Genomic DNA, 6,362 nt, shown 5'->3' on the forward strand with positions numbered 1-6,362 from the left:
ACTTAAAAAAATTGTGTGTGTCACCGGGGCCTGTCGGGCAGTGGGGGCTAGGGGAGGGATAGCATTAGGAGAAATACCTAATGTAGATGATGGGTTGATGGGCACAGCAAACCACCATGGCACGTGTATACCAATGTAACAAACCTGCCTGTTCTGCACATGTATCCCAGAACTTAAAGTATAATAATAATAATAATAATAAATTTAATGTGTGTGTGTATGTGGAGATGAGGTCTCTCTATGTTGCCCAGGAGATGAGGTCTCTCTGTGTTGCCCAGGCTGGTCTTGAACTTCTGGCCTCAAGTGATCCTCCCATCTTGGTCTCCCAAAGTGCTGGGATTACAGGCATAAGCCACCACACCTGGCCTCATCATTTTTATTTTACAATGGATTGCTACATGGTGCATCTCACAGACCAATCTTATGTCATCTACTAGATAATATTTTTATATTGTCAAAAGGTATTACATTTACGTTTGGTTCTATAATAGTAACTACCCATTGTTTAACCTTGGTTTCATATTTAAATAGATTTCAGTGTTTATGGCAGAGATGGCCAGTGGGCCTCCTATATCTACCCTTCACCTTGTCTGTTAGAAGTAATAGAAATTCCAATGTTCACTTGCATACTCCATGCCCAGAATGAAGAGTGCATTTCCTAGCCTTCTAGACACAGCTGTATGACTAAGTTCTAGCCCATGAAAAGGAAGCAGGAGTGTTGAGTGACTCCCTCTGGGGGCCTTCATTAAAAAACAGCTTGTGCCCTATATATTACTTTTTAAAAATATTCAATCTCAAGAAGTAGCATATACATGGGAGGACTCTATAAGGTAGGAGATAAATCCTACAAAATTTTGAGGGTGCAATACATCTAAGTTAAAATTTTAGAAGCCCAATAGCATGGGCATGTCAAGACATTCCCTCCAAAATAAAAAACAAATTAATTCTTTTTGAAGCCTGGTCCCCTGAAGGACTATTCAGGTCCAACCTCCCCGCCGGATCAACTGTGATCTCTGTTGCAATCACCTCTCAGTTCAGCTTCCCTGTCTACCCAATCCTGCTTCCCCAACTCTGTATAGGTGAAAGGAGAGGAGCAGCAGCCCCACCTACCTCCAGTTAAACTCCTTCACACATACTTTTACTTCTGAATTATTTTTCTTGCAACTCAACAGAAGACACCTCTTAGTGTCTGCCCATCTTCACTCAGACCTACTTGATGTACAAGTTATTTTGAACCCCACATGGCCTAATGTTAAGTGTGTTTGATGCTGAACTCTAACTCTCCCCTATTTATTTCAGTGTAGTTACATAGTTACATACACTACACATATGATCCTATACATGCATATGTAGATTTTCAAAAGACTAGAAAACAGACAAAATATATACAGAATTACCTCTAGATGGTGAATTACTTTTATCATTTTTTACCCATCTTTTTTTCTAAAAATAAAATTGATTATTTTGTAACAATGAAAATAATTTTAAAATAAAACAAAAAACTACCACATCTAAATAATAATTACAACTGTAACTACCAACCAGGAATACCAAATATGCAAAATAAGTTAGATGAATTTGTAATACAAACTCCATTTTTAGTGACTGATAAGCACATAAATTATCCCAAGTCTATCTCTTTTTCTGCATGCCAAGCAAAGTAGTGGGAACAATTTTGCAGCACTAGCTAGAAATCTTTCAATACTCAAAAAGAAAGAGCAAGAGAAAAAATTGGGCTATTTTTGCAATCTCTGTCAAGTGATATTTCTGTTGTAATCTGCTTTGAGTCAAATAAAGGATAAATACACTGAAAGTGTGAAGTGAGAACCACACTGTAACACCTTCACGTAGTATTCATCCAAGTTAATCGGCATAGATGACCCTTGACAACTTTTTTAGGAGGGGCCTAAGATGGTTTTATTATTATTGGAAACTCTAGAATGAATTGCTGGGTTACCTTTTGCCATTTGAGATTCTGGCTTTCAACCCTAACTTTCCTGAGATAGAATTCATTTAGTAGTGTCTCTTCTTTTACCTTCTGGTCCTATTCTACACTGTTTTCCAATTTTTGATGCATTTCTTGGAGGGACAAAAATCTCATAATTCCTTACAGATTTAAAGCTAACTCTTTTTTAGAGATTTCTTTCTGTAGGGCTACTATCTAGCTACACAGTGTCAGACCAGTTCTTTCTCAGAGCAGATAACATTGAATTTTTCCATTTTTTTCTTTTTGAGGCCTGCCTTTTTTTTTTTTTTTTTTTTTTTTTTTTTTTTTGGCGTATAGGGATAATCATAAGCCAAAGTCACAATGAGAATACCTACAATGTTCTGTGTGTGTCTATGCTTTTGCATGCTTGTGTGTGTGTGCCTAACTTGTGTGAGAAGTCTCTATAGGATTTCATGTGTCTGGCAGACAAGTGGCTTTATCTCTTAACACAATACATTTGTTCTTTCAGCTCTGTAAGTCCAACTTTATTAATGCCATATTTTACAAATTATATCTTTATCCCTCTAAAGTTATAAAAGACTTTAATTTTAAGAACAAATAGAAGGTTTTTAAATAAAAACATTAACTAGCCCTAAAATTATGTGGTCGATTATTAAAAAATATTACCGCAGCTGAATGCTTTGGAAGATTAACAGTGAAGGATATAAAACGTCATATGGCCATGATATTTATGTATTCATCTTAAGTTGTTTTAATTTTCAGTGTTCCTGTGATTATAAGCATACCTGCACATACTCTTGAATAAGGACTGGGCGGTAACCATCCCTGTGAATACCATTCCTTCTTTTTGGTGCTTGTTTGAGTATGATCACATTTTCACTAAATTCTTGGTTCTAGAGTTAGGAGCTTTGATTCATACTTTTACTCTGTAGCAATTAGTACAGTGCCAGTGTTTTGCACATAGATGATGCTAATCACTATTTGTAGCTATATTAATAGCTAACAGCTATTGATTAATAGGTAAAATATTTATATTGTGATGAAACTCACCATTTATAATTAGTGTTACAATCTTTGAGTATGGATGAGCAATTTATCTTATTTGGTTTAACAGCAAGTGAATGGCTGTGCACCCATATTCTGATGTTAACCTGAGTCTATTGTGATGATATGTGGCTTTTTAAAAGATGGCTGCAAATTCTTCGACACTTCTCCCATTGAAGCTGAGCACAATGTCCCTTTCCCTTGAATCTGGGCCAGTCTTTGACTGCTGCCATCAAGGAATATTACAGAAGTGACATTGAGCTAGTTTTAGGTCTAGCCTAAAAAGGATTGACACATTTCATCTTAGTCTCTGGGAGCCCTGGGCCAGGGCAGTAAGAAATCTGACTAACCTGAGGAAGAGAATATGTGGAGAAGTCCAGAGACTACGTTGCGGGCGGGGGGGTGGGGAGGGGGAAAGAGAGGCAGCCCCAGGAAACAGAAATATGAGTGAATCCATGTGGACCCTCCAAACCAGAGTGCTTGCCAACTGAATACTCCCACGTGACCACAGTTGTTGCCATATGCAGTGGAAAAACTTCCCAGCTGAGCACTGCCTGAATTCCCAATGCACAAAACCATGAGATATAACGAGTGAGTTGTTGTAAACCACTACTTTTTGGTATAGTTTCATACCTAGCAATCAATAACCAGAACACTCTACATCTCGGTTTACCGAGAACTGTACCAGTTTCTGCCAGTTATCTAAGACACCCTGTCACGATTTACATTTGTTCCAGATTTTTCATTTTTTACAAAATATTATTAAATACTTATGTTAAAATAAGCTAAGGTGGGTTTGATAGTTTCTGTTAGTCTTATCTAGGAAAATGTGAGAATTATGGGGAATGAATAGTTTCAACCTGAAACCTAATTTAAATTTAAAGACAGGTAACATAACCCCTTCTGTTTCCCTGGCACCTCAGCCTTATGAAATCTAACATTTCCCTTTCCAGGTCGGCATGCAGGGTGTTATGTTTCTGGTACATAAGTGGTGAGAGGCAGCCATCTCCTCTTGGTCTGGATGGCAGTGGAGGGAGGAGTATTATACACTGTGTTGGTCCTGTGTTGGTTTATACAATACAGAAATCTGCCAACCACCAATCCCACATAAAACCATGCTCATAATAGATGGTGGTGAGGGGCATCTGGGTTAAAACACAGGAAGTTATAGGTTAAGTATATAACAAATGTGTAGGAAATAGAACTAGAGCTGTTGTTTTATAAAATGAAGAAAGTAGCCTGTACTCTTGACACAGTGCTGTTGTCATTATTGTGTCATATAACTCTACAATATTGATTTATTGTTTCTCAATTTTTGAAATGTTACAACAAAATTTCAGCAGCAATGAACTGAAAATGAAAGTGAATATTTAATGACAATTAAATATTGAATTTTTATTTTCCAAGAAACTGGATGACAAAAAGTAATTTACACAAAATGTTTGTCATTTCCTATCTACCACGAGATCTCTACTGTATCACTAAAATACGAAAACCAGAAGACACAGATCAGCTAGAGAAGCATCAGCCATCTACCTCAAACATTTATTACTTTGAGACTGTGCCAGAAAAAAAAAAATCGTGTGTGTAGTCGCAGAAAATGTGTTTACATATCAGCCTGTGAAGCATAACTTTCATGTACATCAAAAGACATTTTTTTTTAATTAAATACATTTGGTTTCAATTCCCAGGTTTCTTGTGAACATATGAAAATGAAGCAAAAGGTTTTAATGCATCCACTGTTAGCAAAAGACAAACACTGTAAGCAGTTAATTAATGCTGTTTCTTTATCAGTATCATCAAATACTTCAAATAGAAATCAGTTAAATTCATATCAATAATGATGCAAATATTTTTCATCCAATTATTGGAATCAAAGAGAAGTTTTTAGTTCACTTTGCAAAAGTAAAACAGTTGACAATGTGGATGCTATTGTAAAATTAGTTGAAATTTTTAAAAATAAAAAAATGATTTGGTGATAAAAATATGAAGAGAAATTTAGAATAAACACAGCTTAATGATAAAAACAATAATCTTAAAAATAAAAGGACAATTCAACTGGAATTGGTCATGATGAACATGTAATTCAAAACCAAGCTCAAACAAGTTTCAAAACACTACTGATTGAAATGGAATATGTTAATTGTCCAAATTTACAAATTACAAGTATTATTACATATATAATTGGAGAAACTAGTCTAAAAATCTTTGCAAGTAAGCTAATGCTTAATATTTTGCAAATCATTTCAGCCTTCCTGCAGATACTTTATTAATTGAATATTAATTATAGATTAGATATATTTGAGCCTTGGAAGAACTACCTTGTAAATCAACCTTACATTTCTATGATGTCATTAAATACTTCTATAAGTTAGTTCTTTAAAGCTTAGAAGTATTGTCTTTAAAATAAGTTAGAAACATTTAAAGTGTTCCACAAATTGAGAACCAAAAATGTTTGAAAAATTGACATAATGTACCAACTGAAAACATTGAAAATAAAAATCATCTTCACAGAAGCTAAAGAGGAACTGAACAAAATAGATAATGTGAGCTTCAAGAATGTACAAGATTGGCCAGGCACAGTGGCTCACGTCTGTAATCCCAGCACTTTGGGAGGCTGAGGAAGGCAGATCATAAGGTCAAGTGATCGAGACCATCCTGGCCAACATGGGCAAATCCCGTCTCTACTAAAAATACCCAGGTACTTGGGAGGCTGAGGCAGGAGAATCGCTTGAACCTGGGAGGCTGAGGTTGCAGTGAGTCAAGATCACACCACTGCACTCCAGCCTGGCAACAGAGCGGGACTCCATCTCAAAAACAAAACAAAACAAAACAAAAAAGAATGTACAAGATTACAAGATTTAAGTTGGTCATTCTGCAATTGAAAATTGCAACATCTCAATCTGCAGAAAGAATCTTTAATGTAGCTCCTATTTTTAATAAATTTAAATTCTATATCAGAATGAAATAAAATTAAAAAGGGCTATAGTTATCTAGCATCCAAATTTGGCAAAATATTGAAAAGAATCATACATATGGTTTTTAAATGAATATTTTGGAGTAATATTTGTCAAAGATGATTTCCTGAATTGAGGCCAAAAAAAAAAAAAAAAACCTAAATTATTAAGCTGAAAAATTTCACAGTTTAAATAAAAACCAATTTAAATGGGGAAAGTCTTCCACTTAGTGGAATTTGCTCTGAACTTATTAAGCATGTCAGCTTTTGTAGGCGGAATACTCCATCAAATAAAACTATCATAACCTACAGACAAGGCAGGCAAATTCAGCATCATAAAATATAATTTTCAAGAAGATTGCAGATAATTTTATGAAAAATCAATAATAAGAACATTGCATTGAAAAATAATTA

The sequence above is a fragment of the Macaca nemestrina genome, chromosome 6 (assembly GCF_043159975.1).
Source record: "Macaca nemestrina isolate mMacNem1 chromosome 6, mMacNem.hap1, whole genome shotgun sequence".
NCBI lineage: Eukaryota > Metazoa > Chordata > Mammalia > Primates > Cercopithecidae > Macaca > Macaca nemestrina.